The sequence below is a fragment of the Procambarus clarkii genome, chromosome 35, assembly GCF_040958095.1.
Source record: "Procambarus clarkii isolate CNS0578487 chromosome 35, FALCON_Pclarkii_2.0, whole genome shotgun sequence".
NCBI lineage: Eukaryota > Metazoa > Arthropoda > Malacostraca > Decapoda > Cambaridae > Procambarus > Procambarus clarkii.
Window position 1 is genome coordinate 25,175,775 of NC_091184.1, and position 25,435 is coordinate 25,201,209.

Sequence of the window (25,435 nt, forward strand, 5' to 3'; positions counted from 1 at the left end):
ATCTATAAATCCATCACTCTTTGTAAAATCTCTTGTATGTATGTACCTTACCTAAATAAACATTTGATTTGATTTGATTTGATTTGAGTCAAGCACTCGTTCATGTAGATTCCCTTTCGTTGGGATGCAGCTGTCCGGACAAGATGTGATTTTATGGACTGGGAAGCTAGCTTGAGGCGAATTTTTCGCTGGTTTAGACCTGAAGGATTCCTTTTGCCTACTCTGTAGGCAGCAATAATGACAGTTTTATTTAGAGTGACACGCAATTCGTCTTTTATGAGAGCATGAACTATTTCAATACACTTTTCACCTTCACGTTCCACAGGAATATTTTGGGACGACACAATAACATAGTCAAGCAGCTTTTGCTGTCCTGTTCATCCTGGGAGATGGAATGTTGGGCAGATGACACATTTGCAGATGACACTAAGATCTATGATAAAGAAGGAAGTGAAAGTGATATTGAGACCTTACAAAGAGATCTACATGAACTCCACCAATGGTCAGATGACTGGCAAATGCTCTTTAATGTCGATAAATGCAAGACCTTACCTGTAGGGCATAACATTCCACGTCACAACTACCAAATTGCCAGCTTTACCTTACAACAGATAGATGAAGAATGCGACATTGGAATCAGAATCCATCATTCACTAAAAGTTGCACAACAAGTGGGAGCGGCAGTAAAAAAAGCGAACCAAACCTTGGGAATAATCAAGCGTGCCGTTACCTTCAAGGAAACTAAAGTAGTCCTTCAATTGTATAAGTCTCTGGTGCGCCCCACCTGGATTATTGCATACAGGCATTGAGACCTTATCTTCAGAAAGACATAGCTGATCTGGAGAAGATGCAACACCGGGCAACAAAAATCATACCAGAGCTTAGTCATCTCTCGTATCAGGAAGGGTTGAGGGCCACTGGCCAAACAATACAGCAAACCAGGCATGACAGGGCGGAGCTCATCGAAACACTTAAAATACTCAACAATTTGGACGATGTTGATCCGGACACTTTCTTCAATAGGTCAGATGTAACACGAACGAGGAGCAACGGGTTCAAGCTCAACAAGCCACAATGTAGGACAGAAAACAGGAGAGGCTTTTTCACCCGTATGGTGGTAAACCCGTGGAACAGCCTACTCGCCAAAAAGTAGGTAAGGTAAACGCCAAAACTCTACTGGGTTTTAAAATACAGATAGAAAAGATCGTCCAGGCAAATGGGTAGGACCTTTGACAAGCCGCCAACTTCCTGTCCTCGTTGAGGCCACCAATATTAGTGTCTCAAGTAAATTATTACCGTTATTATTATTAAATTACCGTTGGAGTGCCACAGGGCAGCATCTTAGGACCTCTTCTATTTCTTATATATATAAACGATCTGCCTAATGTCTCTAATATTCTCAAACCTATACTGTTTGCTGACGATACTACTCTTATCTATTCAAACCTCAACCCACATACACTAAATAATGTTGTGAATAATGAATTAAAAAAAGTCCACTTATGGATGTCAACGAACAAACTAACATTAAACATCGAAAAGACTTACTACATCTTATTTGGAAGCAAATCATCAAATGCAATTCAGCTACAGATAGACAACATTAACATCAGTAATAAAGATGATGGCAAGTTTCTTGGCCTATTCCTAGACAAGAGACTCAACTTCAGCACCCACATTCAACACATAACTAAGAAAGTCTCTAAGACAGTTGGTATACTCTCCAAAATCAGATATTATGTTCCTAACTCTGCTCTCTTCTCACTATATTATGCACTAATCTACCCCTATCTTAATTATGGTATCTGTGCATGGGGGTCTACCACTGCAAACCACCTTAAGCCCATCATCACACAGCAAAAATCTGCTATCAGAATGATAACTAACTCAGCTTTCAGACAACACTCAGCTCCCTTGTTTAAATCCCTAAACTTGCTAAATATTAACTCCCTCCACACATTCTCTTGTGTCAACTACATTTACAAAACCCTGTTCTTAAATGCAAACTATGCTCTGAAACTCTCCCTGGACAGATGTAATAGGACCCATTATCACCACACCAGAAATAAATATCTCTTTGATATCCCCAGGGTCAAACTTAATCTGTGTAAACACTCTATGCAAATTAAGGGACCTAGTCTATGGAACTCACTCCCTAGTGAATTGAAAAACTGTAAAACTTTTGCCTTATTTAAAAGCAAAACCAAAAAGTACCTAACTTCATCTTCTTAGTTTCCTACACTGAGCTTTAAATTTGCTCTGTACCTAGTGTTACCCAATCTCCTAATTTTAATGTAATATCAAACAACCTTATCATTGTGTTCATTGCTGTCTTCTTTTATGTGCTAGCCATATGCTGTATTGTGACTACCAATTTTTGTCAACTACCATTCAAGCTGTCATTGCAACCAATCTTATATTGTTTCTGCTGTATTGTGCCTACCAATTTTTTTGTCAACTACCATTCAAGCTGTCATTGCAATCAATCTTAGCTACCTATGTGCTTTAATATACTGTACCTACAATTTTCTCTCATCTTTTTTTCATTTCATGTAATCTGTTATCATTTTTTGTCTATAATTTTGCAAGTATTTACCTCCTTAAAATTTTCTTAGATTAAGGACCTGCCCGAAACGCTGCGCGTGCTAGTGGCTTTACAAGACTGTAATTACCATATTTGTATCCTCACATTCCTTATGTACATTCTTGTATATGCATAAATAAATAAATAAATAAATAAATAAATAAATAAATAAATAAATTAAACGTCGGCAAAAATCAGTAACCAAAGAAAATGGGAAGAGCGACATGGCGAGTAAGCGAGCGAGCGAGTGACGTCATCACAACAAAGGTTGCTATAGACGTCTCCACGACTCGTGAGGTTCGCCTGTCTTAAAGACCTGTGTCCACAATACCCGCCAAATTGTTCCTCCCACAGTACTCTCGGGACACTTATGGCAGTGTAAGTGTGTGGTGAGGCCACACCACTGAAGACATTGAGGATATACCACGAGGGAGAGACAAAACTGTTGAAGGAAGGAGTCACTGGCTCCACCTGACCACCTTGTTCCTCGCACTCTCATCATCCTCCGTAAGTACTTGAGTGCATTACCTGGCTGATGGGGTTCTGGGAGTTCTTCTACCTCCCAAGCCCGGCCCGAGGAAAGGCTCGACTTGTGAGAGTTTGGTCCACCAGGCTATTGCTTGGAGCGGCCCGCAGGGCCACATACCCACCACAGCCTGGCTGATCCGGAACTTCTCTTAGAAAACAGTCCAGTTTTCTCTTGAAGATGTCCACGGTTGTTCCGGCAATGTTTCTTATAGTCACTGGGAGAACGTTGAACAACCGTGGACCTCTGATGTTTATACAGCGAAGAGTTAGAGGTGACATGATAGAGGTTTACAAGTGGATGAATGGACACAACAAAGGGGATATTAATAGGGTATGAAAAGTATCAGCACAAGACAGAACACGAAACAATGGGTATAAATTGGATAAATTTAGATTTAGGAAAGACTTGGGTAAATACTGGTTCGGTAACAGGGTTGTTGATTGTTGATTTGTGGAACCAATTACCGCGTAACGTGGTGGAGGTGGGGTCCCACGATTGTTTCAAGCGTGGGTTGGACATGTAAATGAGTGGGATTGGGTGGTTATAGATAGGAGCTGCCTCGTATGGGCCAATAGGCCGTCTGCAGTTGCCTTTGCTCTTATGTTCTTATGTTCTCTGATTGTGCCTATGGCACCTCTGCTCTTCACTGGTTCAATCCTGCATTTTCTTCCATATCATTCACTCCAGTACGTTGTTATTTTACTGTGTAGATTTGGGACCTGGCCCTCCAGTATTTTCCAGGTGTATATTATTTGGTATCTCTCGTCTCTTTTCTAGAGAGTACATTCGGAGAGCTTTGAGACGATCCCAATAATTTAGGTGTTTTATCTCAACGATGCGTGCCGTATATGTTCTCTGTATTCCCTCTATTTCAGCAATCTCTCCTGCTCTGAAGGGGGGAAGTGAGTACTGAGCTTTCTGCTCCACCATTGTCTTACACCCCAACATACAATTGTTAATAATAATAATAATAAAAATTTATTTAAGAAAAGTACATACTGTACATAGTTGCAGAGTTACAGTACAAACATTCTGTTTGATTTAAAGATAGAGGTAGTACATACAATACCTAAAGCCACTAGTATGCATAGCATTTCGGGCAAGGTGAGGTGGGGAAAAAAAAACACTTAGACTAAAACTTAATAGTAACTAAGCTTAAAGTATAATTGCATTGAAAGAAAAAAATAAAAATAATAAAAGATGAAAAAAGGGGGGGAACATGGTAGAAAATAGTCAATATACAAGTTGGTCAACAAACAGCATTTTTTTTCTTCAACAAAAATGTTGGGGTATGGAAATAGGACTATGGAATTGTTGGAGGTGTAGATGTAGGCCAATAGAATTGTTGGGGTAAATTATATGCCAATGGCATTGTTGGGGTGTGGACATTGGCCTATCGAATAATGATAACTTTTATAATAATAATAATAATAATAATGAGAAATTCCACTGGGACTGTGTGGTGTTGCAAACCCATGACCAAGGCATTGCCAGCTGCATACTCTACCACTGTACCACCACTGACTTTCTTACAATCGGATTTCTACTAATATCACAGGAAGTCTGTGATATCCTGATATCACAGTCCTGAAGCCAGTCCAAGTTTTATGTAAGACCCCCAAGCACTCAGGTGAAGGATAAAGTACTGTAGTTCAACATTGTATGCACAACTTCAGATACACAGAAAGTAGCACTAAGGAGATATACATCAATGAACAATCCACTGAGGCTGTGAGGTAATGCAAACATTGCAGGTTTGCATCATCTCACAGCCCGAGTGAATTTTCTCATTGATGTATATCACTTTAGTGTGATTTTCTGTGTAAATATTAATAATAATAATATTATTTATTCAAAAGATTGTGTGTGTACAAAGAACATAAGAATATTGTTCAACTGAAGGGACAGAAGTTACACATACTAATGAAGCCACAATTACGCAAAGCGTTTCGGGCAAAATTAATAATAATATAGAAATTTTTTAATTAAAGTTGTGACGGGATAAAACACTTAATACTATTAGAGAAGTAAGCTAACAAAATGAGAATGTTCAAGGAAAATAAAAAATTAATACAAAGAAGGTGATACTTAAGGATGACAAGCATAGACTATTACATTATGGAGTCAGTAGTTCTAGCAACAGTACAGTAGTTTATTTACATTAATTATAGAATGGAAATACAAGGTGTAATTTAGAAAAGCAAGTGAACTATTCCTCATAACATTTTCTTTGAACATATCAGAACATAGAGTAACATACTATAATTTAAGGTTAATTTGGCCAACAGTTTCAAATAACCAAGATCATAAAGGACACGAGTAAACACTTTATCAAAGAAATGCATGAAATTAGATGACATTAAATGTAGACAGTAAATGTAGAAATTAAATGTGTGTCCTCGCTTGAATGAACTATATGGGGCATAGCCGATTCATTCCAGTGTGGAATTCATTCCATCCGTTCGGCCCCCAGCAACTCCCTTCCCCCCAAAAAAAAATAAATAAAAAATACAATCACATTAATGCATATGCCAGTCCACATTTGCCTTATGAAAAATTTAAATAATAAAGAATTTGTATTGCAATGAAATACATTGATATGGCATGCTACAGTACTGTACTTACCCTACCAGTTGAGTTTTGTGGTGCAAACTTTGTTAGCCTTAATATCCTGAGAGTGCCACACACATGAATATAAATTGTTTAAAGAACAGTAACTTTTCTAACAAATGTACATTATACACTACAGTCTGTACATAAAGTACAGACCTAGAATCACACTACTGCAGTACACTTATATCATATAAACTACACTTTGTACATTTAATGTCATTAGAACTGTGCTGTACAGCTCAATTGGTACTCCCAGGTAAGTTATGGCTAGTGCTGGGTGCTGGTCTAGTGGCCTGGGCATCCTCAGAAGGTGAGTTCTTGCTAGTGCTGGGTGCTGGTCCACTTGCCTGTACATCCTTAGAAGGTGTGTCCTTGCTAGTGCTGGGTGCTGGTCCAGTTGCCTGGGCATCCTTAGAAGGTGAGTTCTTGCTAGTGCTGGGTGCTGGTCCAGTTGCCTTTACATCCTTGGAAGGTGAGTCCTTGCTAGTGCTGGGTGCTGGTCCAGTTGCCTGAGCATCCTTGGAAGGTGAGTCCTTGCTAGTGCTGGGTGCTGGTCCAGTTGCCTGGGCATCCTTAGAAGGTGAGTTCTTGCTAGTGCTGGGTGCTGGTCCAGTCGCCTGGACATCCTTGGAAGGTGAGTCCTTGCTAGTGCTGGGTGCTGGTCCAGTTGCCTGAGCATCCTTGGAAGGTGAGTCCTTGCTAGTGCTGGGTGCTGGTCCAGTTGCCTGGGCATCCTCGGAAGGTGTGTCCTTGCTAGTGCTGGGTGCTAGTCCAGTTGCCTGGGCATCCACAGAAGGTGTGTCCTTGCTAGTGCTGGGTGCTGGTCCAGTGGCCTGGACATCCTCGGAAGGTGAGTCTTTGCTATTGCTGGGTGCTGGTCCTGTAGGCCTACTGTGAAATCGTACCAAAAACTTTGGAATCTTAGATTGTTTCTTTGTCGTATGCTTCATTATAATATCTTTCACGTCCTTTAGGTGCTGGTAATAATCTGTCAGCTCTTCATTATCAGTTACAGTAACCAAATCAAGCAGATCATTAACCTTTTGCAATGATGCAGCATATGGAATAGATAACACACTATCATCTTCCTCTTCCACATCCTCATCATTATTGCCAGTAACAGACTAGATAATCTCATCATCAGTTAATTCACCATAACCTGGATCATCAGCATCATTATCTAACCATGCGTTCACATCAGAAAGTTGCAAATCTTCCTCACATGCATCTCTGAATGTCTCAAAAATCGCATTATCATAGCCCTCAAAATCAGCCATCTTAATCTTCATTCTAACCAGGTACCGGACTCAGATTTTTATTCCATGCATTCTTTAATGTGGTGACCTTTAACTCGCTCCATTCTTTGGCCTAGTTGTAAATTGCATCTTTAATTGAATATTTCTTGAAGTTTTCTAGTGTTCTACTAGCCTTTGTATGAACAAATCCACAAGGGCCGTGACGAGGATTCGAACTTGCGTCCGAGAGCATACTTTGTATCCTTATTAGTCACTGTGTTGCTCGGGCTCCAAATATGGCACCCCCTGTGTGCAGGAAATAAATTCTTGGCAAAATTTTTTTTCTCTTCTAATGTTAAAATAAAGTCTCTGATCACGGGAAACTAAAGAATAAATATTGTATGTGACATACTTTAGCCGTGATGGAGCTGGGAAGTTTAGTAAATTTTGGGCACTAGGCGATGGAGCGCTCAGGGTTCATCGCTATGCTCAAAATTATGGGGCTTATATATATGACATCTATGTATATATATTTATTTATTTATTTATTTATTTATATACAAGAAGGTACATTGGGTTTGTGAGAATACATAGCATGGTATTTACAATCTTGTAAAGCCGCTAATACGCACAGCGTTTCGGGCAGGTCCTTAATCTAACAGATAATTTTAAGTAGGTAAATTCTAGCAGAATTAATAAAATGATAACAGATACATTACAAGAAAAAAATGAGATGAGAGAGATTAGTAGGTATATTAAAGCACATTGGTATATTAAAGCTATGATTGATTGCATTGACAGCTTGATTGGTAATTTAAACAAAGATTAATAGGCACGATACAGCAAATTGATAGCACATATAAGAAGACAGCAATGATCACAATGGTAAAGTTGTTTGGATTGGGTACATCAAGATTGGGAGATTGGGTAGCACTAGATACAGTGCAATTTTAAAGCAACAAGGTAGAAAACTATGAAGATGAAATTATGTACTTTTTAGTTTTGTTTTTGAATGACGCCAAAGTTGGACAGCTTTTCAATTCATTAGGGAGTGAGTTCCATAGACTAGGTCCCTTTATTTGTATAGTGTGTTTACTCAGATTAAGTTTGACTCTGGGGATTTTACAGAGATATTTATTTCTGGTGTGGTGATAATGGGTCCTATTACATCTGTCCAGGGAGAGTTTCAGAACATGATTTGCATTTAAGAACAGGGTTTTGTAAATGTAGTTGACACAAGAGAATGTGTGGAGTGAGATTATGTTTAGCATGTTGAGGGAGTTAAACAAGGGGGCTGAGTGTTGTCTGAAAGTAGAATTGGTTATTATTCTGATAGCAGATTTTTGCTGGGTAATGATGGACTTGAGGTGGTTTGCAGTGGTTGAACCCCATGCACAGATACCATAATTAAGATAGGGATAGATAAGTGCATAATATAGTGAGATGAGAGCAGAGTTAGGTACATAATATCTGATTTTGGAGAGTATACCAACTGTTTTAGACTTTCTTAGTTATGTGTTGTATGTGGGTGCTGAAGTTGAGTCTCTTGTCTAGGAATAGGCCATGAAACTTTCCATCATTTTTATTACTAATGTTAACATTGTCTATCTGAAGCTGAATTGCATTTGTTGATTTGCTACCAAATAAGATGTAGTAGGTCTTTTCTATGTTAAGTGATAGTTTGTTGATTGACATCCATAAGTGGACTTTTTTTAGTTTATTATTAACAACATTATTTAGTGTATGTAGGTTGGGGTTAGAATAGATGAGGGTAGTATCATCACCAAACAATATAGGTTTCAGAATGTTAGAGACATTAGGCAGATCATTGATGTATATAAGAAATAGGAGAGGTCCCAAGATGCTGCCCTGTGGCACTCCAACGGTTATTAGTAGAGTGGGAGAGGTTATATCATTGATGGCTACACATTGGTATCTATCACTATGATAGGATTGGATATAGTCCAGGGCATGGCCTCGGATTCCATTGTAAAACCATAAAGGTGTTTTGTTTTGTTGTATTTAATATATACTGTGTATATATATATATATATATATATATATATATATATATATATATATATATATATAAATATATATATATATATATATATATATATATATATATATTTATATATATATATATATATATATATATATATATATATATATGTATATATATATATATATATATATATATATATATATATATATATGTATATATATGCGAACAAGCCTGAATGGTCCCCAGGACTATATGCGAATGAAAACTCACACCCCAGAAGTGACTCGAACCCATACTCCCAGAAGCAACGCAACTGGTAACTACAGGGCGCCTTAATCCGCTTGACCATCACGGCCGTCAAAAGGAAGTGATAGCCGAGGCTATTTGAGCCACTTCCCCGACGGCAACTCGGATGGTAATCTTGGGCATAGCATTTCACCAAATCACCTCATTCTTTGGGGCACACGTGAGGAACACAAATGCGAACAAGCCTGAATGGTCCCCAGGACTATATGCGAATGAAAACTCACACCCCAGAAGTGACTCGAACCCATACTCCCAGAAGCAACGCAACTGGTAACTACAGGGCGCCTTAATCCGCTTGACCATCACGGCCGTCAAAAGGAAGTGATAGCCGAGGCTATTTGAGCCACTTCCCCGACGGCAACTCGGATGGTAATCTTGGGCATAGCATTTCACCAAATCACCTCATTCTTTGGGGCACACGTGAGGAACACAAATGCGAACAAGCCTGAATGGTCCCCAGGACTATATGCGAATGAAAACTCACACCCCAGAAGTGACTCGAACCCATACTCCCAGAAGCAACGCAACTGGTAACTACAGGGCGCCTTAATCCGCTTGACCATCACGGCCGTCAAAAGGAAGTGATAGCCGAGGCTATTTGAGCCACTTCCCCGACGGCAACTCGGATGGTAATCTTGGGCATAGCATTTCACCAAATCACCTCATTCTTTGGGGCACACGTGAGGAACACAAATGCGAACAAGCGCTTCCCACAAGGAAGTGGCTCAAATAGCCTCGGCTATCACTTCCTTTTGACGGCCGTGATGGTCAAGCGGATTAAGGCGCCCTGTAGTTACCAGTTGCGTTGCTTCTGGGAGTATGGGTTCGAGTCACTTCTGGGGTGTGAGTTTTCATTCGCATATAGTCCTGGGGACCATTCAGGCTTGTTCGCATTTGTGTTCCTCACGTGTGCCCCAAAGAATGAGGTGATTTGGTGAAATGCTATGCCCAAGATTACCATCCGAGTTGCCGTCGGGGAAGTGGCTCAAATAGCCTCGGCTATCACTTCCTTTTGACGGCCGTGATGGTCAAGCGGATTAAGGCGCCCTGTAGTTACCAGTTGCGTTGCTTCTGGGAGTATGGGTTCGAGTCACTTCTGGGGTGTGAGTTTTCATTCGCATATAGTCCTGGGGACCATTCAGGCTTGTTCGCATTTGTGTTCCTCACGTGTGCCCCAAAGAATGAGGTGATTTGGTGAAATGCTATGCCCAAGATTACCATCCGAGTTGCCGTCGGGGAAGTGGCTCAAATAGCCTCGGCTATCACTTCCTTTTGACGGCCGTGATGGTCAAGCGGATTAAGGCGCCCTGTAGTTACCAGTTGCGTTGCTTCTGGGAGTATGGGTTCGAGTCACTTCTGGGATGTATATATATATATATATATATATATATATATATATATATATATATATATATATAATAGTTCATGAGTCACAGACAAGGATTTGAAAGGTGCCATTCAGTCGGCCTGAAACTCACACCTCTAAGCATTAATGACCTCAAGTTGACCTGAGGTCAGCTCAAGCAAATTTCACCTTGCTTCTGCTAATCTGATAATTGTAGCCTGATAGCCTTCAAACAAGCCGGCAGTTTTAGGTGTGGCTTGGTAGAGTGCCTGGGGCTATCTACTTGTGGGCAGAGTTAGCTACTAGGTTTCCCAATATATACTCTTAGAGCTGTAGATTCGGGAGGATAAGCAATAGGAGAACAGCCAGCAGAGCAGAACAGAGGACAGCATAGCCAGGGAGGCTGTCAGCCGGACGGGGCGGGACTGTTCCTGTCAACTACAGTCCCCCTCTCCCTCTCTATCCAGCTATTGGCAGACACTTGGTGAGTTGAACATGGAAGGTGACTTAGTCGTGTTTACTAGTGTTGTGTGACTAGCAGGGGGCAGACAGTGGTAATGGTCTCAGATTCTTGGGTAGTGGCTCACTTTGTAATTTAATAGTGAACCTTCAGTTTGTTTGCTTGAATTATGATATCTATCCTTTTAAATATACTTGATGAATTTATTGAGAAATTCACTTATTTTTAATCTGATTTTAATTGTTCCTAGATTTGGGATCTTTGGATACAATATGCAAACTAAAGTGTAGAGTACTCTTGAGACTATGGGATTAAAGAATCTTGCTTGGAACATGATTCCAGTTGACATATGCTAATAACATCTTTTGATACAGACAAGTTCCATTCCTTGTCTTGTATGTACTGTCTAGAATGGATGGTGGCAGCACTACCACTTCTACTATCTACTTTTGTACTTCTACCTACCTACCCTTCTACCTCTACCTCCACTCATCTCCGTACTCTCTCTCTTCTTCCTCCGCCCCTCTCCAAACTCTCCCTTTCAACTGACAACCCTCCTCCCACCTCCCTACCTCTCTCACCCCAAACCCTCACTCATTACTTCATTATCCATTTTTTTCCTTTTGGTTCTCATATACGTTTGTGGCAGTGAAATGGTTCTGGAGTTTCTCTAGAGTTTGCGGGTAGCTGATCAAGTTACGGTGCCTTGTAGTTGTAGCACCTAGGTAATCAAATACCTGGGTTACAAGGTGTTGAACAAGAGAGGTTGCAGTAGGAACTCTGGGGGAAACTAGAATAGTTGACTAACTGGGGGGCAAACTAATGGACTAAAGAGAGCTATTTCCCCCACCCCCCGTTACACCATAATGATGAAGTTTACGTAAGAGGTAGTTGTGATTAACAGTATCAAAGGTCTTTCTCAGGTCAATGAAGAGTCCAATCGGAAATTCATTTTTGTCAAGGGCTGAGTAAATTATATCAAGGAGACTAATAATTGTATCGTTGGTACTCTTTTGGGAGCAGAAGCCAAACTGACAGGGGCTGAATATGTCAAATTTTACGAGGTAGGAGTAGAGCTGTTTGTAGATAATTTTTTCAAATATTTTTGATAGTATGGGTAGGTTTGATATTGGTCTATAATTGTTTATGTCTGCCGGATTGCCTCTTTTATGAACTGGTGTTACTCTTGCTTTTTTAAGGATATCAGGGAAGGTATGACACTCTAGGGATTTGTTGAACAGCAGAGCTATGGGTGGCGCAAGGGCATGGGAGGCGCTCTTGTATACAGTGGATGGGATTTCACTGATGTTCCCAGCTTTGGTTTTTAGTGAGTGTATGATGGACACAACATCTGTCAGGCTGACTGGTGAAAGGAGAAGAGAGTTTGGATAGCTGCCTGAGAGATATGTATTGATATGTGTCTGAGTCTGTGGGATTTTACTGGCAAGGTCAGCACCAACCGATGAATAGAAGCTATTAAATTCATTTGCCATTTCTAAATCAGTTGACGCTGTGTAGCTATCCTTAGAGAGTATTTTCTGGTTGTGGGAGTGTCGTTTTGTTCCTAGGATATTAGAGATGGTTTTCCATGTGTTTTTCGTGTTGCCTTTTGCTTCTTTGAATCTATTCTCATAATATGAAAGTTTAGCTTTTCTTATGATACTGGTAAGCACTGATGAGTACCTTTTAACTACTTCCTTTGTAACTAGGCCAATCCTAGATTTCTTTTCATATTCAAGTTTTTTGTTGATTGATTTAAGTATGCCACTTGTGAGCCACGGATTGTTTATTCTTTTGTCAGTTACTTGTTTGATAAGGAGGGGACAGTGAGTATTGTAGAAGTTTAGAGTTTTGGAGAGAAAGAGGTTAGTTAATGAGTTGATATCCTGTGTATTCTTGAATTCAGATTCCCAGTTAATATTGTGAAGTGCATTTGAGAGATTGCCTAAAGTTGATTCACTGTGTAGCCTGAATGAGAGTTTGCTTCTGGTGGTGTTATGTCCATGTTTGCTATGAGGAAGGTACGATAGTGGTCAGTTGTTCAATCATAGATTATACAAGATGTAAGGTGTATATTATGTTCTACGATTGAACAGTGTTTTTGCTGTTATTACACTATATACACACATTGTATATAACCATCTACATATGTGTTCACTATAACGAACCACTAAGTTCGTATGGTGAGCCCAAAAAACAAGATTGAGCTGCCACACCCAGCCAGCCCTCCCTCACTCCTCTAACACCTTACTCGCCAACATTCCTCCTCCCACCATACTGTTATTGTTTTTATTACACTATTTACACACATTATGTATAAATATCAACATGTTTTATTCACCATAACCATACAACTAAACTCGTATTATGTCCAAACAGAACAGTGGCCACCATACACTGCATGACAAGTCACACAGCAGACGACAACGCTACGAGTACGACGCCACCTCCCTCACCAAAATGGTTCCTCCCAATATACTCCTGTTGCTGTTATTACACTATATACACACACATTATATATATGTATCTACATTTGTGTTCACCATAGTGAACCACTAAACTAGTATGGTGAGCAAAACAAGAGTGGCTGCCACATACTGATGCTACCTCGATTCCCTCCCTCACCAAAATTCCACCTCCCACAATGCTATGCACAGCACTAATTATCACCACAATCCTGCTATTATTGTCCTATCATGGCTAAATAATACCAGTTACATATATATTTTGACATTATTTGGCAATGCTGTGGTCACAAGCTGAACAGCAGTGCTGTGAGCTCATGTTGCGTGTGCCAGCCTTGGTTGCTCACTCAGTCTGAGGCTCTTACACCCGGGAATGTTGCCCACGATTTTTTTTTTAAATGGCGTCTGTTTATAAGAGCGCCACAATCCTGCTATTATTACAATCTTGGTCACTAAATCCTGTAAATGAATAATAGACCACATGTTTATTTTGTAAAGGAACATATGAAGTCGTTTGAAGATTCCTAGATGGACAAAATAATGCTGTTGTGCTGTGGCTAGCGCTGTGAACATCCTGAAGAGCATTGATTCACAGACATTTGAACATTGTACACAGTCATTATCATACTCAGGCTCTTCTGTAATACTATCATGGCTAAATAATACCAGTTACATATATATTTTGACATTATTAGGCAATGCTGTGGTCACAAGCTGAACAGCAGTGCTGTGAGCTCATGCTGTGTGTGCGCCAACCTTGGTTGCTCACTCAGTACTGAGGCTCTTACACCCGGGAATGTTGCCCACGATTTTTTTTTTAAATGACGTCTGTTTATAAGAGCCCTGAGGAGGCTGATGTGAACCCCATGTAGCTGCGGGAGTTTTGAATCATACGCTATACCTATAAGATCCCCGAGGTGTGTTACGCCCCACCCGTCGAGCGCCTACAAGCTCGTTGCGCAGTGCAGTGGTTAAGTATCTCGTCTTCCTTAGAGAGCAGAACTTCCATAATGTCTAAATTCATAGCTCAGGCATTAGCCTTAGACATTAGCCAGACAAAGCCTTTTGAGAGCATAGATAACCCTTAATCCATGAGTTGTATTACAGATGTAGTGTTTGGTGGTAAAGCCATACATGTTATTTTGCCATCAGGCGATGTTAATTTAGCAATGGGGTGAGCTGGGGCATTATCTGTCAACAGCATTACCTTTACCTCAGCAGGATGAATTCTACGCTCATTGATCTGCTGCTTTTTTACTAATTTATAAAAGTGATTCTGGAACCAATCCTCAAAAATAATCTGTGTGAACCAGGCATTTTTTGTGTTGTAGTAGATGACAGGTAGTCTGTTCATGCAGTTTTTCAATGCTTTTGGGTTGGCAGATTTCCCAACAATTGCGTACTTTGTTCGGTGACTGCCATCTGCGTTACACCACAATAATGCTGAAAATCTTTCCTTCTTTACCTTACAACTAGGAATACTCTACTCAAGCCTGAAGGCCAAAGTGTTTCTTTGAAGGCATTTTCAGTTAAAGCCTGTTACATCTGCATTGTACACTTAAAACTTGCTTAGATTATTAGATATAATGTGCTGAGAAAGTTTATGCTTATATGCATTAGCACTTCCAACATCTGCACTTAATGTCTCGCCACAAATTTTCTTGTTAATGATGTCATACCTCTCTTTAAATCGACATACCCATTCAGTGCTAGCCTTGAAATTGTCTATGTTTAACTTTACAGCAAGTCTTTCAGCTGCATTTCTAATAGAATTAACTGAAACAGCAATTCCTTTCACACCATGCTGTGTAAACCATTTAAATACAGACGAGTCCAAATCCGTATACTTAGCAGGCCTCAATTTTTCCTGTTGCCTATTGCATCAGTTTGAGCAAAGAATTTCGTAATATTATCCTTCTGCTTTTTTATATCACAAACTGTAACTTTACCAATGTTGAATTCTTGGGCGAGTTGAGTGACAGAGTATCCATGCTCTACTTTCTCTATCAAGTCAACTTTCTAATGAATTGACAAATATTTTCTCTTTTGTTTTATACCTTCAGTACCATGAATGCTGCTCTGAAACATCTTGACAGATTAAATGAGTTCAAACAGTAAAAATTTTTAAATTTATCACAAAATGCTTCGCGCGTGAGCCCGACGTTTTTACCCCAAGAAGAGGAGAAGCACATGGTGCCAGCCATCTCATCCAGGCCCAACGTGTTGACATGACCTGTGCTTATTTTATAGGCATATTCAAAATTTAATGTACATATTGACTGTTACAAGTTATTTTATTTAAAATATTATTATTGTTATAATTAGTGAAATATTGTTAGTTTTGAAGTTTTATGCATTTTATACAGTACAGTTCTGTATTAACCCTTAAGCTGTGCATGGCATACATATACGACAGGACCTGATGGCAAAGTTCAATTTCTCAAATTTGCTCTAATGCTTTCTAATTTTTTGTGCATACTAGCAAATCCTGCAACTTTGTCTAAATGATCACAAACGTAACTTGAAAAATAAGAAAATAAAAAATAATTACTGTATAAAATTGAATATTGAATACTTCAGATTTTGAGATCAGCTGCAAAAATATAAACTATCACCAATTGTTCATTTGGTGTTATTATGCTCTCAGAATAGTATATGATCTTCATTTTCATAGATTTAGAATACTGTATATGTTTTCAGTTTAGTTTACTGTAAAAAAAATCGTCAATGTGGCATTTGAATTATGCGCCAAATTTAGAAAAAAATTGATAACTACAAACGTTTTGGGTTTGTGAAAAATCCATTCTAATAGGATTGTAGAACAGACAACTGTGAAAAGAGAAAGAAAGGAGAGAAAGAAAGGTAAATGGAAAGGGTAAGCTTATGTAAGGTCACGTTTGTTAGAAAGATTAGAGCATTTGAGTATATACTGTGAAAGGGAAGAGTCCACAGCAACAAAGTCAGGACTCAAGTTCATGTTGGGTACATTGTGTATTAGAGCCGATTCAACAAGACGGCGTTTGTGTAGAATAGAGGCAGGAAAGATTATTTTGGAGGAAGACCAATCAATGGGATGATTAGAATCCCTCACATGGCAGAAGAGAGCATTGTTAGTGTCTACAGACTTAACACTTCACTGGATATGTGGGCCTGCGGGCCGCTACAAGCAACAGCCTGGTGGATCAAACGTTCACAAGTCAAGCCTGGCCTCAGGCCGGACTTGGGGGAGTAGAAGAACTCCCAGAACCCCATCAACCAGGTATCAGTCAGAAACTGAATTTTTTGAAGCTGACTCAAAGTTTGAGATAATTGAAGTTGAAGTTATCAACAATGAATAAGGTAGTTCTAATTCATTAATTTACTTATATGTTTTAATAAACGTTGTTTGGTATTCGTACTCGAATATGTGAAAGTTGTAGGTCAATATGTGTTGAAATGATGTTAAGAAAAAATAACCCCCCAAAAAACTAAATATAGGGAAAATTATAATGATTTAGAGGATAAAAATGTATACTTTATAAAAGTGATAAAGCCCTAATCTGGTCCCTAATCATCAAAACCGACTAAAGAGAAAAAGAAAATAGAATTTGAAATCTGTGAAAAACTCGGTCAAAAAAAATTCAAAGTCCCAAGTTCTGCCAGTTGTGACTGATTTATTTGGTGACTAATTTCATTCTATCTTGACATAGTTAGGGGATGGGTATGCACTCTCCAGGATGTAGAGGTTACAACAAAATGAGATAATAAACAAAGGAGACAAAAAAAATGGACATTGGTGAAAGTAACAGATATTAACATTAGGCAATGCATTTTTATGATATTTAACAAAATAGAGCATGATAACATACTTATTATTATTGGTATTATTATGTATTACTCAGCAATGCTATACAGACACCAGCTGCATATCTACTTTGTGGACACTTCTTACTACTATTCTTCTTTTTTGTACATTGGACAGGTGCTTGCATCTCTTTATTACTGCATTATCCCTCAGCTCCAGTTAATAGGAGCTGTTCTCCTTATCAACAAAATGTTCTCCTTTTTAAAAAAAATTGTCTAAAATACATTTCTGAACATATTGGGATGAAACTTTCATGACACTTAAGCCAATAAGTTGGAGATTTGTTTAACATTTAATATTAATTTTTACATAATTCAAATATTTTTTGCCTAGCCCCAGCTTTTACAGCCCAGGCTGTAGCAGCTTTAGGGTTAATGCACGTGGTTTGTATTACGTAGGCTGTTAGAGAGGGAGGGGAGGCAGCCGAGAACCTGCCCATACCCCCTTCCCCTTTCCTGCCCCACCCTCCTTACTCCTGCCCACCCTCCTTACTCCTACCCACCCTCCATACTCCTGCCCACCCTCCATACTCCTGTCCACCCTCCTTACTCCTGCCCACCCTCCATCTTGTCCACCCTCCTTACTCCTGCCCACCCTCCTTACTCCTGCCCACCCTCCATACTCCTGTCCACCCTCCTTACTCCTGCCCACCCTCCTTACTCCTGCCCACCCTCCTTACTCCTGCCCACCCTCCTTACTCCTGTCCACCCTCCTTACTCCTTCCCACCCTCCTTACTCCTGCCCACCCTCCTTACTCCTGCCCACCCTCCTTACTCCTGCTCACCCTCCTTACTCCTGCCCACCCTCCTTACTCCTGCCCACCCTCCTTACTCCTGCCCACCCTCCTTACTCCTGCCCACCCTCCATACTCCTGCCCACCCTCCATACTCCTGTCCACCCTCCTTACTCCTGCCCACCCTCCTTACTCCTGCCCACCCTCCATACTCCTGTCCACCCTCCTTACTCCTGCCCACCCTCCTTACTCCTGCCCACCCTCCATACCCCTGCCCACCCTCCTTACTCCTGCCCACCCTCCTTACTCCTGTTCACCCTCCTTACTCCTGCCCACCCTCCTTACTCCTGCCCACCCTCCTTACTCCTGCCCATCCTCCTTACTCCTGCCCACCCTCCTTACTCCTGCCCACCCTCCTTACTCCTGCCCACCCTCCTTTCTCCTGCCCACCCTCCTTACTCCTGCCCATCCTCCTTACTCCTGCCCACCCTCCTTTCTCCTGCCCACCCTCCTTACTCCTGCCCATCCTCCTTACTCCTGCCCACCCTCCTTTCTCCTGCCCACCCTCCTTACTCCTGCCCATCCTCCATACTCCTGCCCACCCTCCTTACTCCTGCCCACCCTCCTTACTCCTGCCCACCCTCCTTACTCCTGCCCACCCTCCTTACTCCTGCCCACCCTCCTTACTCCTGCCCACCCTCCTTACTCCTGCCCACCCTCCTTACTCCTGCCCACCCTCCTTACTCCTGCCCACCCTCCTTTCTCCTACCCACCCTCCTTACTCCTGCCCACCCTCCTTACTCCTGCCCACCCTCCTTACTCCTGCCCACCCTCCATACTCCTGTCCACCCTCCTTACTCCTGCCCACCCTCCTTACTCCTGCCCACCCTCCTTACTCCTGCCCACCCTCCTTACTCCTGCCCACCCTCCATACTCCTGCCCACCCTCCATACTCCTGCCCACCCTCCTTACTCCTGCCCACCCTCCTTACTCCTGCCCACCCTCCTTACTCCTGCCCACCCTCCATACTCCTGCCCACCCTCCATACTCCTGTCCACCCTCCTTACTCCTGCCCACCCTCCTTACTCCTGCCCACCCTCCATACTCCTGTCCACCCTCCTTACTCCTGCCCACCCTCCTTACTATTGCCCACCCTCCATACTCCTGCCCACCCTCCTTACTCCTGCCCACCCTCCTTACTCCTGTTCACCCTCCTTACTCCTGCCCACCCTCCTTACTCCTGCCCACCCTCCTTACTCCTGCCCATCCTCCTTACTCCTGCCCACCCTCCTTACTCCTGCCCACCCTCCTTACTCCTGCCCATCCTCCTTACTCCTGCCCACCCTCCTTACTCCTGCCCACCCTCCTTACTCCTGCCCACCCTCCTTACTCCTGCCCACCCTCCTTACTCCTGCCCACCCTCCTTACTCCTGCCCACCCTCCTTTCTCCTGCCCACCCTCCTTACTCCTGCCCATCCTCCTTACTCCTGCCCACCCTCCTTTCTCCTGCCCACCCTCCTTACTCCTGCCCATCCTCCTTACTCCTGCCCACCCTCCTTTCTCCTGCCCACCCTCCTTACTCCTGCCCACCCTCCATACTCCTGCCCACCCTCCTTACTCCTGCCCACCCTCCTTACTCCTGCCCACCCTCCTTACTCCTGCCCACCCTCCTTACTCCTGCCCACCCTCCTTACTCCTGCCCACCCTCCTTACTCCTGGCCACCCTCCTTACTCCTGCCCACCCTCCTTTCTCCTGCCCACCCTCCTTACTTCTGCCCACCCTCCTTACTCCTGCCCACCCTCCTTACTCCTGCCCACCCTCCATACTCCTGTCCACCCTCCTTACTCCTGCCCACCCTCCTTACTCCTGCCCACCCTCCTTACTCCTGCCCACCCTCCTTACTCCTGTCCACCCTCCTTACTCCTTCCCACCCTCCTTACTCCTGCCCACCCTCCTTACTCCTGCCCACCCTCCTTACTCCTGCCCACCCTCCTTACTCCTGCCCACCCTCTTTACTCCTGCCCACCCTCCTTACTCCTGCCCACCCTCCTTACTCCTGCCCACCCTCCTTACTCCTGCCCACCCTCCATACTCCTGCCCACCCTCCATACTCCTGTCCACCCTCCTTACTCCTGCCCACCCTCCTTACTCCTGCCCACCCTCCATACTCCTGTCCACCCTCCTTACTCCTGCCCACCCTCCTTACTCCTGCCCACCCTCCATACTCCTGCCCACCCTCCATACTCCTGTCCACCCTCCTTACTCCTGCCCACCCTCCTTACTCCTGCCCACCCTCCATACTCCTGTCCACCCTCCTTACTCCTGCCCACCCTCCTTACTCCTGCCCACCCTCCATACCCCTGCCCACCCTCCTTACTCCTGCCCACCCTCCTTACTCCTGTTCACCCTCCTTACTCCTGCCCACCCTCCTTACTCCTGCCCACCCTCCTTACTCCTGCCCATCCTCCTTACTCCTGCCCACCCTCCTTACTCCTGCCCACCCTCCTTACTCCTGCCCACCCTCCTTTCTCCTGCCCACCCTCCTTACTCCTGCCATCCTCCTTACTCCTGCCCACCCTCCTTCTCCTGCCCACCCTCCTTACTCCTGCCCATCCTCCTTACTCCTGCCCACCCTCCTTTCTCCTGCCCACCCTCCTTACTCCTGCCCATCCTCCATACTCCTGCCCACCCTCCTTACTCCTGCCCACCCTCCTTACTCCTGCCCACCCTCCTTACTCCTGCCCACCCTCCTTACTCCTGCCCACCCTCCTTACTCCTGCCCACCCTCCTTACTCCTGCCCACCCTCCTTACTCCTGCCCACCCTCCTTACTCCTGCCCACCCTCCTTTCTCCTACCCACCCTCCTTACTCCTGCCCACCCTCCTTACTCCTGCCCACCCTCCTTACTCCTGCCCACCCTCCATACTCCTGTCCACCCTCCTTACTCCTGCCCACCCTCCTTACTCCTGCCCACCCTCCTTACTCCTGCCCACCCTCCTTACTCCTGCCCACCCTCCATACTCCTGCCCACCCTCCATACTCCTGCCCACCCTCCTTACTCCTGCCCACCCTCCTTACTCCTGCCCACCCTCCTTACTCCTGCCCACCCTCCATACTCCTGCCCACCCTCCATACTCCTGTCCACCCTCCTTACTCCTGCCCACCCTCCTTACTCCTGCCCACCCTCCATACTCCTGTCCACCCTCCTTACTCCTGCCCACCCTCCTTACTATTGCCCACCCTCCATACTCCTGCCCACCCTCCTTACTCCTGCCCACCCTCCTTACTCCTGTTCACCCTCCTTACTCCTGCCCACCCTCCTTACTCCTGCCCACCCTCCTTACTCCTGCCCATCCTCCTTACTCCTGCCCACCCTCCTTACTCCTGCCCACCCTCCTTACTCCTGCCCATCCTCCTTACTCCTGCCCACCCTCCTTACTCCTGCCCACCCTCCTTACTCCTGCCCACCCTCCTTACTCCTGCCCACCCTCCTTACTCCTGCCCACCCTCCTTACTCCTGCCCACCCTCCTTTCTCCTGCCCACCCTCCTTACTCCTGCCCATCCTCCTTACTCCTGCCCACCCTCCTTTCTCCTGCCCACCCTCCTTACTCCTGCCCATCCTCCTTACTCCTGCCCACCCTCCTTTCTCCTGCCCACCCTCCTTACTCCTGCCCACCCTCCATACTCCTGCCCACCCTCCTTACTCCTGCCCACCCTCCTTACTCCTGCCCACCCTCCTTACTCCTGCCCACCCTCCTTACTCCTGCCCACCCTCCTTACTCCTGCCCACCCTCCTTACTCCTGGCCACCCTCCTTACTCCTGCCCACCCTCCTTTCTCCTGCCCACCCTCCTTACTTCTGCCCACCCTCCTTACTCCTGCCCACCCTCCTTACTCCTGCCCACCCTCCATACTCCTGTCCACCCTCCTTACTCCTGCCCACCCTCCTTACTCCTGCCCACCCTCCTTACTCCTGCCCACCCTCCTTACTCCTGTCCACCCTCCTTACTCCTTCCCACCCTCCTTACTCCTGCCCACCCTCCTTACTCCTCGCCCACCCTCCTTACTCCTGCCCACCCTCCTTACTCCTGCCCACCCTCTTTACTCCTGCCCACCCTCCTTACTCCTGCCCACCCTCCTTACTCCTGCCCACCCTCCTTACTCCTGCCCACCCTCCATACTCCTGCCCACCCTCCATACTCCTGTCCACCCTCCTTACTCCTGCCCACCCTCCTTACTCCTGCCCACCCTCCATACTCCTGTCCACCCTCCTTACTCCTGCCCACCCTCCTTACTCCTGCCCACCCTCCATACTCCTGCCCACACTCCTTACTCTGCCCACCCTCCTTACTCCTGTTCACCCTCCTTACTCCTGCCCACCCTCCTTACTCCTGCCCACCCTCCTTACTCCTGCCCATCCTCCTTACTCCTGCCCACCCTCCTTACTCCTGCCCACCCTCCTTACTCCTGCCCACCCTCCTTACTCCTGCCCACCCTCCTTACTCCTGCCCACCCTCCTTTCTCCTGCCCACCCTTCTTACTCCTGCCCATCCTCCTTACTCCTGCCCACCCTCCTTTCTCCTGCCCACCCTCCTTACTCCTGCCCATCCTCCTTACTCCTGCCCACCCTCCTTTCTCCTGCCCACCCTCCTTACTCCTGCCCATCCTTCATACTCCTGCCCACCCTCCTTACTCCTGCCCACCCTCCTTACTCCTGCCCACCCTCCTTAATCCTGCCCACCCTCCTTACTCCTGCCCACCCTCCTTACTCCTGCCCACCCTCCTTACTCCTGGCCACCCTCCTTACTCCTGCCCACCCTCCTTTCTCCTGCCCACCCTCCTTACTCCTGCCCACCCTCCTTACTCCTGCCCATCCTCCTTACTCCTGCCCACCCTCCTTACTCCTGCCCACCCTCCTTATTCCTGCCCACCCTCCTTACTCCTGCCCATCCTCCTTATTCCTGCCCACCCTCCTTACTCCTGCCCACCCTCCTTATTCCTGCCCACCCTCCTTACTCCTGCCCATCCTTCTTACTCCTGCCCATCCTCCTTACTCCTGCCCATCCTCCTTACTCCTGCCCACCCCTCCTTACTCCTGCCCACCCTCCTTATTCCTGCCCACCCTCCTTACTCCTGCCCATCCTCCTTACTCCTGCCCACCCTCCTTACTCCTGCCCACCCTCCTTACTCCTGCCCATCCTCCTTATTCCTGCCCACCCTCCTTACTCCTGCCCATCCTCCTTACTCCTGCCCACCCTCCTTACTCCTGCCCATCCTCCTTACTCCTGCCCACCCTCCTTACTCCTGCCCACCCTCCTTACTCCTGCCCATCCTCCTTACTCCTGCCCACCCTCCTTACTCCTGCCCATCCTCCTTACTCCTGCCCACCCTCCTTACCCCTGCCCACCCTCCTTATTCCTGCCCACCCTCCTTACTCCTGCCCACCCTCCTTACCCCTGCCCACCCTCCTTATTCCTGCCCACCCTCCTTATTCCTGCCCACCCTCCTTATTCCTGCCCACCCTCCTTATTCCTGCCCGCCCTCCTTACTCCTGCCCATCCTCCTTATTCCTACCCACCCTCCTTATTCCTGCCCACCCTCCTTACTCCTGCCCACCCTCCTTACTCCTGCCCACCCTCCTTATTCCTGCCCACCCTCCTTACTCCTGCCCATCCTCCTTATTCCTGCCCGCCCTCCTTACTCCTGCCCACCCTCCTTATTCCTGCCCACCCTCCTTACTCCTGCCCATCCTTCTTACTCCTGCCCATCCTCCTTACTCCTGCCCATCCTCCTTACTCCTGCCCACCCTCCTTACTCCTGCCCACCCTCCTTATTCCTGCCCACCCTCCTTACTCCTGCCCACCCTCCTACTCCTGCCCACCCTCCTTATTCCTGCCCACCCTCCTTACTCCTGGCCCATCCTCCTTACTCCTGCCCGCCCTCCTTACTCCTGCCCACCCTCCTTACTCCTGCCCACCCTCCTTTACTCCTGCCCATCCTTCTTACTCCTGCCCATCCTTCTTACTCCTGCCCATCCTCCTTACTCCTGCCCACCCTCCTTACTCCTGCCCACCCTCCTTACTCCTGCCCACCCTCCTTATTCCTGCCCACCCTCCTTACTCCTGCCCTTCCTTCTTACTCCTGCCCATCCTTCTTACTCCTGCCCATCCTCCTTACTCCTGCCCACCCTCCTTACTCCTGCCCACCCTCCTTACTCCTGCCCACCCTCCTTACTCCTGCCCACCCTCCTTATTCCTGCCCACCGTCCTTACTCCTGCCCATCCTTCTTACTCCTGCCCACCCTCCTTACTCCTGCCCATCCTCCTTACTCCTGCCCACCCTCCTTACTCCTGCCCACCCTCCTTATTCCTGCCCACCCTCCTTACTCCTGGCCACCCTCCTTACTCCTGCCCACCCTCCTTACTTTGCTCAAAGCACAATAACTAAAAAAAAATTATTTAATTTTTCTAAATATTTACTATGTTTTGGTGGGAAAAATTTAGTCATAGAAACCTTAAATTTGTTTTATTTTCCCTTAATAGGTAATACTGCTTGCAGTCTCTGCTCGGCTACCAAGGACGATAGCAAACACAACTCTTGCCCATTAATGATGGTAAGGACAATTTTATTTTTACTGTATTACCAGTGTGTGTGTTTATCATGTTGATGTCAATAACCAGTGATTGTGAGTGTATTAATCAAGATATTTTCATTAACTTGTGTATTAATGTTGGTGTTGTCATTTACCAGTGATGGCGAGTGTATTAATTATATTGGCATGACCCAGTGATGGTGAGTGTATTAATCATATTAGCATGACCAAGTGATGGTGAGTGTATTAACCCGTTTGTTGCTAAGGGCTATTTGTCCCTTGTCACCCACAGGCGTGTAACAAAAAGAAAAAAAAATCTTCCTAACCTGTTAATTTGTGTTCCCTGACCACGAGAGAGAGAAAAAAATAATCGTACTTACAAATGACATAAATGAGCCGACAATATGAGCGATGACGTCACACCCTGCATGCTTGCTCATGCAAGGTGCATCCCAGAGGCATTGCGCGCCTTCCTCAAGCAGTCAGAATTGCCACAAATTTATTTTTGCTACATTATTTACAGTGTCTAGGCGTATTTTATCACAAATATTATTCACTAATTGTGTTGCATATAATATTACTTCATGTTCAATGGTAATAAATGTTGCATACATTGAGTATACACATGCACACTGTTACGAACCCGGATCCAGCGTCCGAGCCCGGAGCAGTGACAACCACGCCATCAGTGGGTCAGCTCCCGAAACCCCCGCCAAACGGACG

The 25,435-nt window shown here is 45.1% G+C and overlaps 1 protein-coding gene across 1 annotated transcript in view; it reads left to right on the top strand.

Annotated features, from left to right (window-relative positions):
- The first annotated feature begins 2,850 nt into the window (after positions 1–2,850).
- The window catches only part of LOC138371392 (uncharacterized), a 238,065-nt gene continuing 215,480 nt past the window's right edge, over positions 2,851–25,435 (top strand). The window contains exon 1 of the mRNA XM_069336178.1: positions 2,851–3,091. The gene's annotated coding sequence lies outside the window, so the exon portion shown is untranslated. The remainder of the gene's footprint in view (positions 3,092–25,435) is intronic.